This window comes from Pleurodeles waltl, chromosome 10 (assembly GCF_031143425.1).
Source record: "Pleurodeles waltl isolate 20211129_DDA chromosome 10, aPleWal1.hap1.20221129, whole genome shotgun sequence".
In the NCBI taxonomy this organism is placed as follows: Eukaryota; Metazoa; Chordata; class Amphibia; order Caudata; family Salamandridae; genus Pleurodeles; species Pleurodeles waltl.
In genome coordinates, this window is record NC_090449.1 from 388,894,192 (window position 1) to 388,909,656 (window position 15,465).

Consider the following 15,465-nt stretch of genomic DNA (forward strand, 5'->3'; position numbering starts at 1 on the left):
CACATCGGGCAAATTAAAACTTTACAGAGGTCAAACTGGCCAAGGTGGAAACTGAGGTATACCCTCACAAAACCATATCTAAATTTGGCTAAAAGCAGTCTGTCCCAGGAGCTGTCTACCCATTGTAGGTATGAATCCAATTCTAGTGAGGTTTGGAGCTTGGCGTAGTCCATGACAGTGATTTGTGCCATCTCGTTTTCCCCTCTAGTCTGTATCTCATGGTCTTAAAGGTCTTCTTGCCCCAGTCTAGGTCTGAATTGGACATAGGGGAAGGACTGGAAAAGAGATCTGGCCTCCCCAATTTGGACGATACCGTCTTGATATAATGAAACCAGGGGGCGTTCAGGTCTCTTTTGTTTGTTAAGCAGTCAAGGATGACCTCCCTATTGAAACCAGCTTGCAGGTTTGTCCAGATGGTACACTATAAGGCGAGGTAGGCCAGTTTAATAGTATCCTCCAAATACTCAACCTCAAGCCCTTGATGTACAATATAGTTTGAGCAAGTAGGAGGACACTCCCAACAAGCACCTCAGCACCCTGTTCCATTCACCCTGGAGAGAGATGGTGTTCGAATAACCCTATGAGCTAGCCCCATTGTAGAAGGCTGCCCTGGTCTGTAAGAGGTACCTAAGGTACTTACACCTTATACCAGGTCCAGTTATCCCTCATTAGTGAAATGTAGGCAGTGTCTAGCAGCTTAGGCTGTCTAGGGGTAGCTGTAGCAGAGCAGCCAAGGGTGAAATAGGAGACATGTAAAGCTCTTGCAATACTACTGTGGTCACACAGGGGCATATTTATACTCCGTTTGCGCCAAATTTGCGTCGGTTTTTTTTCGACGCAAATTCGACGCAAAACTAACTCCATATTTATACTTTGGCGTTAGACGCGTCTCGCGCCAAAGTTCATGGAGTTAGCGTAATTTTTTTGCGTGAACACCTTCCTTGCGTTAATGATATGCAAGGTAGGCGTTCCCGTCTTAAAAAATGACTGCGATGCATACGCGTCGTATTTATACTCCCGGGCAAAAATGACGCCCGGGAGTGGGCGGGTCTAAAAAACCCACATTTGCGCCGGATTTTAGCGCCTGGGTCAGGGCAGGCGTTAAGGGACCTGTGGGCTCAGAATGAGCCCAGAGGTGCCCTCCCCTGCCCCCAGGGACACCCCCTGCCACCCTTGCCCACCCCAGGAGGACACCCAAGGATGGAGGGACCCACCCCAGGGACATTAAGGTAAGTCCAGGTAAGTATTTTTTGTTATTTTTTTTTGTGGCATAGGGGGGCCTGATTTGTGCCCCCCTACATGCCACTATGCCCAATGACCATGCCCAGGGGACAGAAGTCCCCTGGGCATGGCCATTGGGCAAGGGGGCATGACTCCTGTCTTTGCTAAGACAGGAGTCATTTCAATGGGGGATGGGCGTCGTAAAAAAATGGCGCAAATCGGGTTGTGGCGATTTTTTTGCCTCAGCCTGACTTGCACCATTTGTGGACGCCCATACGCCATTTTCCCCCTACGCCGGCGCTGCCTGGTGTACGTGGTTTTTTTTTAACGCACACCAGACAGGGCCGGCGGCTAACGCCGGCTAACGTCATTGAATAAATACTGCGCCCGCATGGCGCTTCAGAATGGCGTTAGCCGGCGCTAAATTTTTGGGCGCAAAACTGCGTTAGCGCAGTTTTGCGTCAAAAAGTATAAATATGGGCCACAGTACTTAAACACAATAAAAGACAATATCAGTATTACCAAAAATAAAGGTACTTTATTTTAGTGACACAAGGCCAAAAATATCTTAGAAGCAATACTCCTTCTGGAGGTAAGTATTTTACACAATATATACACTAGTAACCAAAATCAGGTAAGTAAACAGCCATAGAATAGTGCAAATAGTAGAAAATACAATAGATTGCAATAGGCTGAAGGGCAACACAACCCATATACTTAAATAGCGGAATGCAAATGTAGAATTCTCCCCTAGGCAAGTGTAGTGTGTAGAGGGGTGATGGGAGTGTAGGAAAATACCAAAGGTAAGTAAAGTACCCCACCCCAGAGCCCAGGAAAGCAGGAGTAAATTACAGCAAGTTTCCTCAGAACACACTACAAGTCGTGATATAGAATTATGTACGAACCAAGCATGACTGCAAGCAACAAACAATGGATTCTTGGGCATGAAGACCTCTGGAGAGAGGAGACAAAGTCCAGAAGTTGATGAAGAGTCCATGAAGAACAGAAAGAAAAGTACAAAAATGCACCAAAGAAGGTAGCTGCAGGTCTCTGCTTGGTGCAAGAGATGTCCCACGTTGAGTTGTTGGATGCAGGCTGTTTGTGTAGCTGGATTCCGCCAACAAGCCTTGGTTCATGCAAGTACGCGTTTTGCATCAAAGAGGAGCTGCCCGGACCCATGAGGGACCGGGGAGCCATCATCATCATCATCAAATTCTTTATTCGATTGTATTTCACAATCATAAAAGCAAGTAATAAATACAAATAACATCAATCAACAATCATGAAAACTAAGAAGGAGTATAAAATAAATCAAACCATACAAGAATTAATACCAAACAATAGGTTTCACTGCAAAAAGCTAAATTCATGTATTCTTCTGGAATACAATATAAAATCGATAAAACAGTGTTTTTAAAACGGATGCTATTAGCCTGGCTAAAAAAATGTAAAAGTAGAAGACCTCCCTGATTTGCCTAATAATGTGATCTGGCCTTAATTACTGCACATAAATATAAAGCTAATCCATTGCAGATCATAATTGATGGAAGGGACGACAGGTAAATAAAAGCTGGGTGACAATGTTTAAAATGCATAGAGTTTAAAAGTGGAATCACAAACACTTTCCTCAAATCAGAGTACAATTTGCAGAAAAAAACTATATGCATTGTACTTTGGTCAGACACTGAATCACAAGGACATTTTTCCAGAGCTGGAGTCCAGTCGTTAGTAAGCGGAAAACTGACCAGACGATGAAAGTTCTCAAGTCTTAAGCGTGTGAGGACATACCGGTGTCTCGAGTTCAATACATTTTTTAAATATGGTTCCATGCCATCTACTTGCTGCTGCAGAAGATTCCTCCTTACACTAGATTTCTTTACCTCAATGGCCCATCTCAAATCGTCCAGATAGGTAAGGCAGATGTTTTTCAAGTCTTTCCTAGAGATTGTTTCCATTTTATTTGGAGTAGAATATAACCCGGGATGGCCCAGTTCTGTGAGAAAGTTCTTTATATAATTCATCCATGGGATTTGCAACGAATGAGTTAATGATTGAGCATCTTCTATAATAGCCCTAATCAGCCTAGCAGAATCAGAGGTCCATACTTTGTGCCAAAGTAAGATTGGTTGGATGCTTATTAAATCTGTGATGTATGTTGCCCCCATTTCTATATGACACACCAAAGTTGAGGTAGATTTTGGAACACTTAAAATGGACTTTAGAAAATCGTCTTCAGCTAGCTGTAGGGCATTGCATTTCCTATATCCCCATAGACCTGCCCCATACAATGCAACAGAAACACTTTTTTCATTGTAGATTGTCATCATGTCTTTGGGGGTGGCCCTACCAACCTTTTTAGAGAACTTTTTTATAGCCATAATAGTTTTCGTAAATAGCAATTTTCTAGACCTCAAGGCTTGTGACCAAGTGCCTTTATTATCAAACGTAATACCTAAATATTAGAAGGTTTCTGTGTCATCTAGTTTCACGCCTTTTAACATGACTTGGGGTTTCTTTATAGATTTAAACCATGTGTCATTGAAAAGGTTTTAGAGTGATTAATTGTAAGGCCTAAGTCTTCCATGTAATTATCAAAGGTTGTTAATAACCGCTGCAAAGCTACTGGAGTACGAGCCATCAAAACAGCGTCGTCCGCGTACATGAGTGCTGGGATCTTTTGGGGACCAACTTGTGGTAGATCACTAGAAGCATTAGATAATACATCCTCTAATTTATTAATAATGTATAGAGCAAACAGTAAAGGAGCTAAAATACAGCCTTGACGTACCTCCCGCTTTATAGGAAAGGCTGAGGTACATTCCCCCTGAGACCCATAGCGCACCCTAGCATTAGATCCAACGTATAATTCCCTAACAAAATGAACTATTGTAGTATCTACCCCCATATCCAGTAAGATAGACCAAAGTTTGCTGTGAATCACACAGTCAAACTCTGAGGTCAGGTCGACAAATACAAGATATAAGGCTCCTGACTTAGCCTTCGTATATTTACCAATTAAAATATCTAAATTCAGGGCCTGCTCCATAGTCCCTATCCCAGCCCTGAAACCATATTGCAGGTCCGAAAGAATGTTATTGTCTTCCGTCCATTCACGTAACCTATTTAAAACAATGTGTCCGGCAATCTTTGCAAGAGTATCAAGCAGTGAAATTGAACGATAACATGCAGGATTTTGGTGGTCTCCTTTTTTGAATATTGGGAAAATAATGGACTTTGCCAAGGTTGGGATAAAGGCTGTGACACAACAGGCACGTAAAACCTGTGTCAATAATGGGCCCCATAGTAAAATATTGGACTTATAGATATCAATTGGGACTCTATCTGGGCCTGGTGCTTTCCCGCTCTTACTGGCGTTAATAGCATCAGTGACCTCATTTAAACTAAATGGTGGAATAATACGGTGAAAATCCGATCTATGGATGTTTGAGTCCAAGGCTAAGTTCTTTGAGGAATATATTCCGGGAAAATAGTTAACCCACTCCTCTTCTGTGATGGCTATTTCAATAGTTGGTGACAGTCCATCACACAGGAGGGGGGAGTTCACTATCCTCCAGAATTTGACATTGTCGTTCTGGAGACTTGCATCATAAAGAGAATGCCATGCCTTGTTTTTTAAGTTCTGTTTCCTATTTTTTATGGCCTTATTATACTCTTTCCTGAGAAAAATAATTCCATGTTTGTCAGGGTTTTGACTTTGTAGATACTGTTTTAGGCTCTTATAGGCTTGTGTACATTCACTATCAAACCATCCTTTGACTCCCCGGACCTAGATTTACCTGAACTTACTGTGAGAGACTGTTTTATTCCAGTGGTGATTGCAGTTAATGCTTTAATATAGTCCTGTGGTCTGGTGTTATCTGAGAGGCAAGTTTCAAAACTCATTAGTGTATTTACTCATTAGCTGTTTAATGAAGCCTATAGGTTCAATCTGTGACCACTGAATAGTATAACCATTTCTTGCTCCCAATTCAATATGCACTACCTTCTCTACTAATCCCTTATGTTTATTTATAGCTTGAGGCAATACAAGGCTTATACTTTGAGGATAGTGGTCGCTGAACATGATGTCATGAATTTTATACTCAGATATAAAAAAAACAAAATTATTAGATACTAATATAAAATCCATTATTGTATTAGCACAGCTGCCGTTAAAAGTAGGTTTTAGCTGTGAGTTGCTATGATTTAAACTATTACAAAAAAGGAGATCAAATTTCAATAATATGTCATTCAGCAAATTACCATAATGATTGTGTATAAAATGAAATTAATCATCATTTACATCTGTGCCAAAAGAGCAGGGTTTCTCATCAGTTTGAGGACACAGATGTGTGTTAGAATCACCCCCACACAATAAAAGTCTCTTCATGCGTGGAATTACATACTCGATCCAGGGCTTCCTGCAATAGCCTGAGTATAGATAAAAATCTTTGTTGAGGAGCATTATTATAAAAATTAATCATCACCAATTGTGCTATATTTTTTAGTTCGCATATGATCAATTGATAAAACATATTAGAAGTTAAAGTAATATCCTTTATTAAATCAAACTTATTAGAGATGAATGTACACAGTCCACCTTTCTCTCTACCCTGTGAACTAGGAACTGCAGGGGTGTGAAATGTCCTAAAACCATTTATGTGAATGGGATCCATGGACCAAGTCTCTTGTAAACACACACAGGAAAAAAATCCAATGTATTCTTGCCAATCCTCATTCTTGATTTTAGTGCGCAAACCTGCCACGTTCCAAAATAAAAAATCATCTCTCAGAGTATTTATGCCCTGTCCCATAGGTGGATCTTGTGTTACTTTCCTTATTGGTGGGGAGATGTTACTCTCTATATGAGGGGTGGAAGTTGATGTAAAAAAGGCCAACTGAACAGAACCCCCCCCTATTAGCGTTTCATCGCTGACATTCTGTCTTGGTAATTTTTCCATATCCAACCTTTCGTCTCCCATACTCTCCACCAAGCCATCACCACCCTTCGATTGGTCAGGCGCAGAGCTCATCATAATGAGCTTAGTCCTACCCGCTCCCTGATCTGCTGCCAGTCAATCAACTTCTTCCAAGAAAAGGGCATGAAATCTATTCTTAGTAGGGACTGTGTAATTCCTCTCAGACCTACTTAGTTGTTTTTCAGGGTTAAGGCCAGGTCAATCATGTCTTAGATTACAATTATAAAAAAAAAACTAAAAGGGAGCAGTGAAATACCATGATCAGGGATTTGTCGCAGGCTTAAATTTCTCAGGATTTCTTAGACCAGTTTTGGAGTTTTAAATGAGAGCACCACGCAGTCACCTCTAAATGTTTTGTGGTTCCTGCCCACCCATTTTACCCTTCTGACCATCTTAATATCTTCAAAAAGTGAATCTGTCATACCAGGTTTCATACGAGTTCCTATCCAATTCAGGGATTTATTTCTCAGAGCTGTCCATGTTTCCTTATTATCCTCGGATAGGGTGGGGACATTTACAAGTACTATGACATAGGGAGTTGCCTCGGGAGGAAGATCTAATGTATCTCTTAATGTTGGAGAAATATCCTGGGGAAGTTTCAATCTGTTCTGTGGTTCCCAACCATTTGTGTCCACCTTTAAATGTTGGGGACTTCTAATACTAGTTGAAGATAAGCAGGGATCTACATGTTGTTGGGTAATCTGGGGAATGATTAGTGGGTGTTGACACTCTTTGGGAGAAATGAGATTTCAAATTGGGTCTGTGTCACCACAATGTTGAGTAGTTGCAGCTGTTGAGCCTAAAGACTGAGCCTTCATTAAGTTGAGCATTAACTCCACTTTTTCCTCCACTTGGGTTAAATGCTTTATAATTAGCTCAAAGGATGACCTTACTAGATGTTCCAAGGCATTAATGGTGTCTAGGGTATTAGTTTTTACTTTCACTAAAGATTATTTAGGCTTCTGACCAGATTTTATGTTCTCACAAACAGTTTGAACTTGTTCTGTGGGTTCCGTGGGTTGAACTCCGGGATTGCCATATCTAATTGTGTCAGGGAGTCTTAATTCAGACTGAGGAGATAGAGGGGGCACTCAGCACTTCAGAGAGCCCTCAGAAGATCAGGGAGCACCGACGGGAGTCCCAAGACACAGGGACAAAGGGGTTGCAAAGTGCGGTCATCGCAGCACTACACAGGAGGATCCCACACCACTGGAGAACAACTCAGAGAGCTGTGCTTCACAGGAAAGAGTGTTGGGAACCTGGGCTATGCTGTCAATGAAGAACTTTTGGAAAAAAGTGCACAGAAGCCCAAGGAGGTGCAGAAGACGCAGTGCACAGGGGTACTGTTGCTACACGGGGAGGTAAGCTCTTACCTCCACCAAATTTGGACAGCTGGATCTTTGGACAGTCAGGGTCACTTCAGTCCACCACCTGTGTTCCCGGGATCAAGCTCATTGACAAGAGAGGAGTTCAAGAGTACCGGTTGTCGTCACAGAGAGATGCCTGCTGAGGCAGGAAAGTGACTGTCACTCCACTGGAGATTCCTATGGTTCTTCTGGTGCAGGATGAATACAGGCAGTCCTCAGAGCATGCACACCTTGGAAACTGTTGCAATTTCTGGCTGGAGCTGAAGTTGCAGGTCACAGGAGTCTTCCTGGATACTTTGTTGAAATTACAGCGGTAGCTGGAGCAGTCTGAGGTTGATCCGACAGTCAGAAGCTGAAGCAGAGGATGCAGAGGAGTCCTGGAGGAATCTTGCAAACCTAATCTAAGGAAACACCCAGAGGGGAGACTCTCAATAGCCCTGAGAGGGGGATTGGCTACCGACCAGGTATACACCTATCGGGAGGGGTCTCTGACGTCACCTGCTGGCACTGGCCACTCAGATGCTCCCAGAGGGTCTACACACCTTGGAATCCAAGATGACTAATGCCAGGAATACTTTGAAGGAGCTCTGGGCACCAACCCTGGGGTGGTGATGGACAGGAGAGTGGTCTCACCCCTTTCCTTTGTCCATTTGCATGCCAAAGCAGGCACTGGGGGTCCCTGAACTGGTGTAGACTAGATTATGGGGGTCATTCTGACCCTGGCAGGAGGCGGGCGCCGCCCGCCGGGCGGAAACCGCCCATACACCGTACCGCGGTCAAATGACTGCGGCGGTGATCACAACTTTCCCGCTGGGCCGGCGGGCGATCTCAAGCAGATCACCCGCCGGCCCAGCGGGAAAGCCCCTGCAAAGATGAAGCCGGCTCCGAATGGAGCCGGCGGATTTGCTGGGGTGCAACAGGTGCAGTGGCACCTGTCGCAATTTTCAGTGTCTGCTTTGCAGACACTGAAAATCTTAATGGGGCCCTGTTAGGGGGTCCCTGAAATGCCCATGCCAGTGGCATGGGCACTGCAGGGGTCCCCAGGGGCCCCACGACACCCGTTCCCGCCAGCCTCTTCCTGGCGGTGTAAACCGCCAGGAACAGGCTGGTGGGAAGGGGGTCGGAATCCCCATGGCGGCGCTGCTTGCAGCGCCGCCATGGAGGTTTCCCTGGGGCAGGGGACAACCGTCGGGAAAACGCCGGTTCCCCTTTTCTGACCGCGGCTTTACCGCCGCTGTCATAATTGCCCCGGAAGCACCGCCAGCCTGTTGGCGGTGCTTCCTCTGCCCTCTGCCCTGGCAGTTACAAACCGCCAGGGTCAGAATGAGGGCCTATGTACGGAGGGCACCGTTTGTGCCCTATAAAGCATTTTCAGAGGATACCCCTCCCATGCCCGTAATACCTATTTCCAATGGGAGAGGGTGTGACACCCCTCTCCTAAAGGAAATGCATTGTTCTGTCTTTCTGGGATTGAGCTGCTCAATCCCCAGGGGGGCAGAAACCTGTCTGTGAGGTGGCAGCAGGAGGGGCTGCAGTGGAAACCTCAGAGAGCTGGTTTGGCAGTACTGGGGGCCCATGGTGGAGCCCACAGAGTGCATGGAATTGGCCCCCAACACCAAATTTGGGGTTAGGGGTTCAATTTCACAATCTTAACCACGTCACATGGCCATATTCAGAGGTACCATTGTGAAGCTACATATATGTGTTGACATATATGTAGTGCATGCTTATAATGGTGTCCCCGCACTCACCAAGTCTGGGGAATTGGCCCTGGACAAAGTGGGGGTACCTTTGCTAGTGCAAGGGTGCCCTCACACACAGTCACTTTGCACCTAGCCTTTAATAACTGAAGGTTAGACATGTAGGTGACTTATATGTAACCTGGTGCAGTGAAAAATAACTGTGCACCATTTCACTCAGGCTGCAATGGCAGTCCCGAAGGAGTGTTTGTATGAGCTCCTTATGGGTGGCAAAAGAAATGCTGCATCTCATAAGGATCTCCTGGAACACCAACGCCCTTGGTACCTAGGTACCATATACTAGGGACTTATAAGGGAAGTCCAGTGTGCCAGTCAGAGTTGGAATATGGAGTGACTAAACTATAGTGACAAATTTAGTACACAGAGAGAGCATAAGCACTGGAGTTCTGGTTAGCAGAACTCCAGTGACACAGTGAAGCCTACTGACAACACATATAGGCCACAAACTATGAACACTGGGGTCCTGGCTAGCAGGATCCCAGTGAGACAGTAAAAACACATTGACAAACACTGACAAACAGGCCAAAAATGGGGGTAACCATGCTAGAAGGAGGCTACTTTCACACACCCATATTAAAGAATGGGAAGACATTTGCTCCTATACATTTCCAGCACTGGTTTACCTCCAGTATGAGAAGCTAAACTGTAGATGTCCCCAGACACGCTCACAAATTTGTGAGAGGCTTTAAGTTTACATGATCCCAATTCCCGCTGGCATTGAAGACATCACCCAAGTAGAAGAAATTCTGGGTGGAAGCAACAGGGTGCCCTTGTAATTCAACATTTAGCATATTATGGTGTTTGGGCCACAGGCCATGGTGAATGTTTTATACTGATTGGTGACAAGGCCAGGTGACCACATGAAGCTGACAAAGTCCTGGAACATGGTGTTTAGGCTGTTTAAGGTTCATGCAAGTTGAATGTTGTCATCCACATAAAGTAATACCGGAACCATTCTCTTACCCATTAAAGGAATGTCCAGAATTTTACCAGTAAGACCTGAGCTTAGGCCATTCATATATAGGAGAAATTAAAGTTGAGCCAGGACACAACAGTGGCTAATCCTCTTCCTCAATTTATTTTAAGCTGTCACTGTGCTCACCTCAGGGACCAAACCTTAGAGATGATGAAAGGTCATAATTTAGGCCACATAAAAAATCAACTAGGCTGCCATCCATTCCAGGTTGGTCAAGGTTTCCCACAGCTTGAATCCTACCACACTGTAGAAGGTGCAAGGCAGGTCCATGAAGGCCAGGCAGATGGAGCCCTGCTTACTGATGGTAAACTTGATGATCAACAAGTGCAGATTCAGATATTGCTCCACCATGCTTAGCCCCTCTCTAAAACCATACTGCACCCCGCCAGAATGCCTGACTCCCTGACCCAAGACAAAAGACACTCCAGCAAAATTTCCCAGCAATGTTTACAGCAGAGTCTAGCAGGGAAATCGGCAGATATCAACTTGGGGATTGTGAATCACTTTTTTTAAAGATGGGAACAATGGTGGCAGAATGCCATTAGTCTGGAAGGCCTGTCTTGAAAAAGACATCCAAGAAAACACACAGCAGAGGTGTCCAAAACTCCAGGAAGGATTTGTACAGGCCCAAAGGGAACCCATCTGGCCCAGGGGCCTTATTAGATGGGGGCTTAATAATGGCCTCCCAATCTTCAGGGTGAAATCTATTGATAGAAGAAAAAACACCTGGGTCTCAGTACTCTCCTTGTGGCAAACAGAGCAAAATAATATACTAAAATGGTTGAATCAAGTCTCAGGGCAAATAGAGTGGATAACAAAATTATCGATGTCCTGCATGGAAGTGGTATTTTTCACCAATGCCCAAAAAGCTCTGGGATTTGTCTGCCTAAACGTAAACACTAACTTCTCTAAGGAGGTCAATTAAACCTCCTTGCACCTGTGGCAAAGAGCAGCCCTATACACTGCTCTGCACTGTTGGACCTTGTGAATACCACTTGGTGTCCCCTTCAGAGACCTGTGTAAATCAGAAGAGGCCTTTCTACAGTATAATTGAAACCATTTTACATCATGATTCGCTTCATAAATAGTTTGCAAACTAATATGCCAAGTTGGACTAATTGGTTGGCTACAATCCACTGGTCACCGGGGGGGTAAGACAGTTAAGCACCATATTTAGGTGATTGACACACAGCTCTGACATATGGGCTGTTAGATCAACACTCCTCCAGCCCAGGTAAAACCCTTGTGTCTTACCTACTAGAGAACCCATTGCTGCCCATTGGTGCTTCTTGCTCCCTTATTAATACCTAGACCAAGCCGTAGGAGGTTGTGGTCGCTAAATATACTTTCCTTCATTCCGTTCTTAGAGACCTAGACCAACAACTATGTAGATACAAACATATAGTTAGTGATGGTGCCATAGTCCCTTCTGACAAAGGTGGCACTTGATGAGTAAAGAGGGTCAAGCAGTTCACAGGCATTAAAGAGATCAAAATGAGGTGAGTAAGAGCTTTAGTTCTTTGGTCCATAGGTGTGCATACACATTCTGAACGTACTAAATCAAACATGTTAGAGACATTATCCTCCTGTGTAGGCCTCAGTTTAGTATAGAAATTACTATCACAAATGATTTGGAACCCTGTGTGCAAATTGGCAAATTTAGTATCAAGGCCTAGAATAAAATCCAAAAGCATGTTGATATTAATACAAAGGTTGGAACCAGAACACCTGTTCTAAACAAATTAGGAAAACAATATTCATACTATTGGGCCAGTTAGTTAAAAAGGTTTGAACTAAGGTGCTATAAGTGCAGACCGGGCTACTTTTGCTTTCCAGGGTTACTCTGAAGAAACCCATTACTCCAGCACCTGCCCTACCCGAGGGAGATGGCATGGCTAGAACAGGGTAGGAGAAAAAGTCACCTAAATAGGTGGCATCCACAGCCCTGATCTCTTGAAAAAAGATAAAATCATAAATGTGTATTTATTATATTTTATTTTATATAATATTTTGTAAGGCCAACAGGGTTCCAGAACAGTATTTTCAGTGGCTGTGAGGTGATGCAATATTAATCAACTTCCCCACTACAGTATCTGGGCCACTAAGTAAAAGATTGGGCTTGGTGGGACAGGCATAATTAATGGTGTCCACCATTGGACTAGGCCTGCCAGTAGGTTGGTATATACCTTAGGATACTTTCTGAGAAAGACATGCCTTGTTTACCTGACTGGTTCTGTGTCAATCTATGTCAGCCAAGTTCCCCAGAGGCACAAAGTGGTTCTGTACCTGGATGTTAAAAGGTTGTGGTGAAACTGAATAAAAACCAGGTGTACCTACGTATTTTGAGGACAATTAGCCATATCTCTGTAGATATACCCTAGAGGCAAGATCTTGATATTATTAGGCTTGTGTTGACCATGGGCTGAGGCTTTAATCAAATTCCCAGCTATGTTTGGGTCTATAAACATGAAAGTAAGACAGTTTCCAATGTATTTTTAGACATCTTCTCCACCCATTCCACCCTCCTAGCCATAAGCAATTTATTATACATCTTGTCATGACATCTTAAGTTCCCATGGATCCAGTTAATTGATTTGCGAGTTAAGTCTACCTTAGATTCAACAGTACTTGGGTTTAAAGTTGGCACATTGGCTAGGACAATAACGAAAGGCTGGGTCGCCAGTGGAAGATTGCACCTAGAGACAAGGCTAGGATCAGAGCCTGGCTAACTAGGTAGAAAGGCAACCCTTCCAGGTATCCTGGGTGACCCAGAGTCTGAGCCTGAGACCTCACAGCCTTCAGGTGGACATATCTATGGGGTACTTGTCTCATAAATGTTTCCCGCTAAGCGAGAGTTCAGGCTTCTTCTTCCTTCAATCAGAGGGTTAGTCTCTAACACCAGACCAGCAACAGTACATCTAGGAATTGTGGTATCTGTTTAACTGGTTCTGGACACTGCCTAATAAATAGCTTCTTCTCAATGGACTCCAATTGGTAAAAAATGCACTAAAAGTGCTTCAATCTCTTTTCCAAACTGGGGCAGCATGCCCTTGAGGGCATCATTTATTGGGACTGAGATGTTGGGTGTTGCAGTCCTTTAGAGGCTTGATTGATTGATAACTACAGAGCAAGTGCGGTTGACCCCACGCTTCTGCTTATAATTGGTAGACGTAACAACCTTGGCAAATTTGGCAATTGACTCGTTCAAGGACAGGAGTCCAGCAGAGGGAATGCCACCACCCACCTCAGCCGACCCCTGTTTCTCCATGACATACTCACCCTGGCTAGGTACTACTGCCAGCTGACCTAAAGAGGGAAATTGCAATAGAAGTGCGTCCCCTAAATCACTGACTGCCAAAGAAAATCTTCTTTCCATATTAAGGGTTTCTTTATTATTGCCATTTTGATATACCCAAAGCGTGGAAATCAAAAAATTAAAGGAGGTACAATCACAAGCAGTAAAAATTGCCTGGGTACAAGGAAAAGGAGTGAGCAGTACCTTCACAAAGGGAAGAAGAAAACCAAAAGGGGTAACCCATACCATCCTCCTCCAGGCTCTGACAGGTGCAAACAGGCCTGCTCTTGGCCTGGTCTTCACTCGGGCATGTACCTAGGCATGTCCCTTGCACATCCCAAGCCGCAGTGGAGACAAAGCTCTCTTAAGCACTGAAGCATTGCCTGCAGCCCTTCCTCCATACCACCACCACTGCACAGAATGATAGGGGACATAGCCCCACCCCAGCCAGCAATGCCAAAGTCAGTTTATTGCATCCCGGGGTAGAAAAAAAGGGGCATATTTATGCTTTTTGTTGCAAAACTGCACTAATGCAGTTTTTCCTCAAAAGGTTTTGCACTGGCTTGCACCATTCTTGAGCACCAGCCAGACACCATATTTATGGAATTGTGCAAGCTGGCGCAAAGGGTAGGCTAGCGTAAAAAAAAATGACGTTAGCCGGGTGGGGGTAGCGGTATGGGAGAAGGGGGTTTTGCACCAAAAAATGACATTAGGCATGTTAGAGTAAAAAGAAATGACTCCAACCAGCCTAACGTCATTTTCTGAGGCAAAATCATTCATACTACATGACTCCTGTCTTAGAAAAGACAGGAGTCATACCCACCACCCCAATAGCCATCACAGGGGACTAGGGCCCCCTATGCATGGCCACTGCACCCAGTGCCATGTAGGAGGGCCCATTTTAGGGCCCCCAATGGCACTTCAAAAAAAATAAAAAATACTTACCAGTATTTACCTGGGATGGGGTCCCCCATCTTCTGCTGTCCCTCTGGTGGGGGTTGGGGTGTCCCTGAGGCTAGGGGAGGGCACCTGTGGAATTATTCAATGGTGTTCCACCATGGAAATAGTCCCACAGGTCCCCTAACGCCTGCCCTGACTCAGGTGTTAAATAATGGTGCAAAGCAAGCTTTGCACCATTATTTGACTTCCTCCTCCCCCCGTGTGTGAGTTTAGCACGGGGATGAATATGGAGCTAAGGACAAGAAGTCATTTTTTGCACAGGAACGCCAACACAGGTGGTATCTGTTTAACTGGTTCTGGACACTGCCTAATAAATAGCTTCTTCTCAATGGACTCCAATTGGTAAAAAATGCACTAAAAGTGCTTCAATCTCTTTTCCAAACTGGGGCAGCATGCCCTTAAGGGCATCATTTATTGGGACTGAGATGTTGGGTGTTGCAGTCCTTTAGAGGCTTGATTGATTGATAACTACAGAGCAAGTGCGGTTCACCCCACGCTTCTGCTTATAATTGGTAGACGTAACAACCTTGGCAAATTTGGCAATTGACTCGTTCAAGGGCAGGAGTCCAGAAGAGGGAATGCCACCACCCACCTCAGCCTCAGCTGACCCCTGTTTCTCCATGACATCCTCACCCTGGCTAGGTACTACTGCCAGGTGACCTAAAGAGGGAAATTGTAATAGAAGTGCGTCCCCTAAATCACTGACTGCCAAAGAAAATCTTCTTTCCATATTAAGGGTTTCTTTATTATTGCCATTTTGATATACCCGTTGAGAGTGCTGATCTTTCATCAAACAACAAGCCTTTTTCAAAATACTGCATTGAACTCATTTAATTTTAACTAAAAAGTATTTTTAGGGTGTGAATGCAGCAGAGATTGGAGACAAAATAAGAGTGATGCTTTCCCT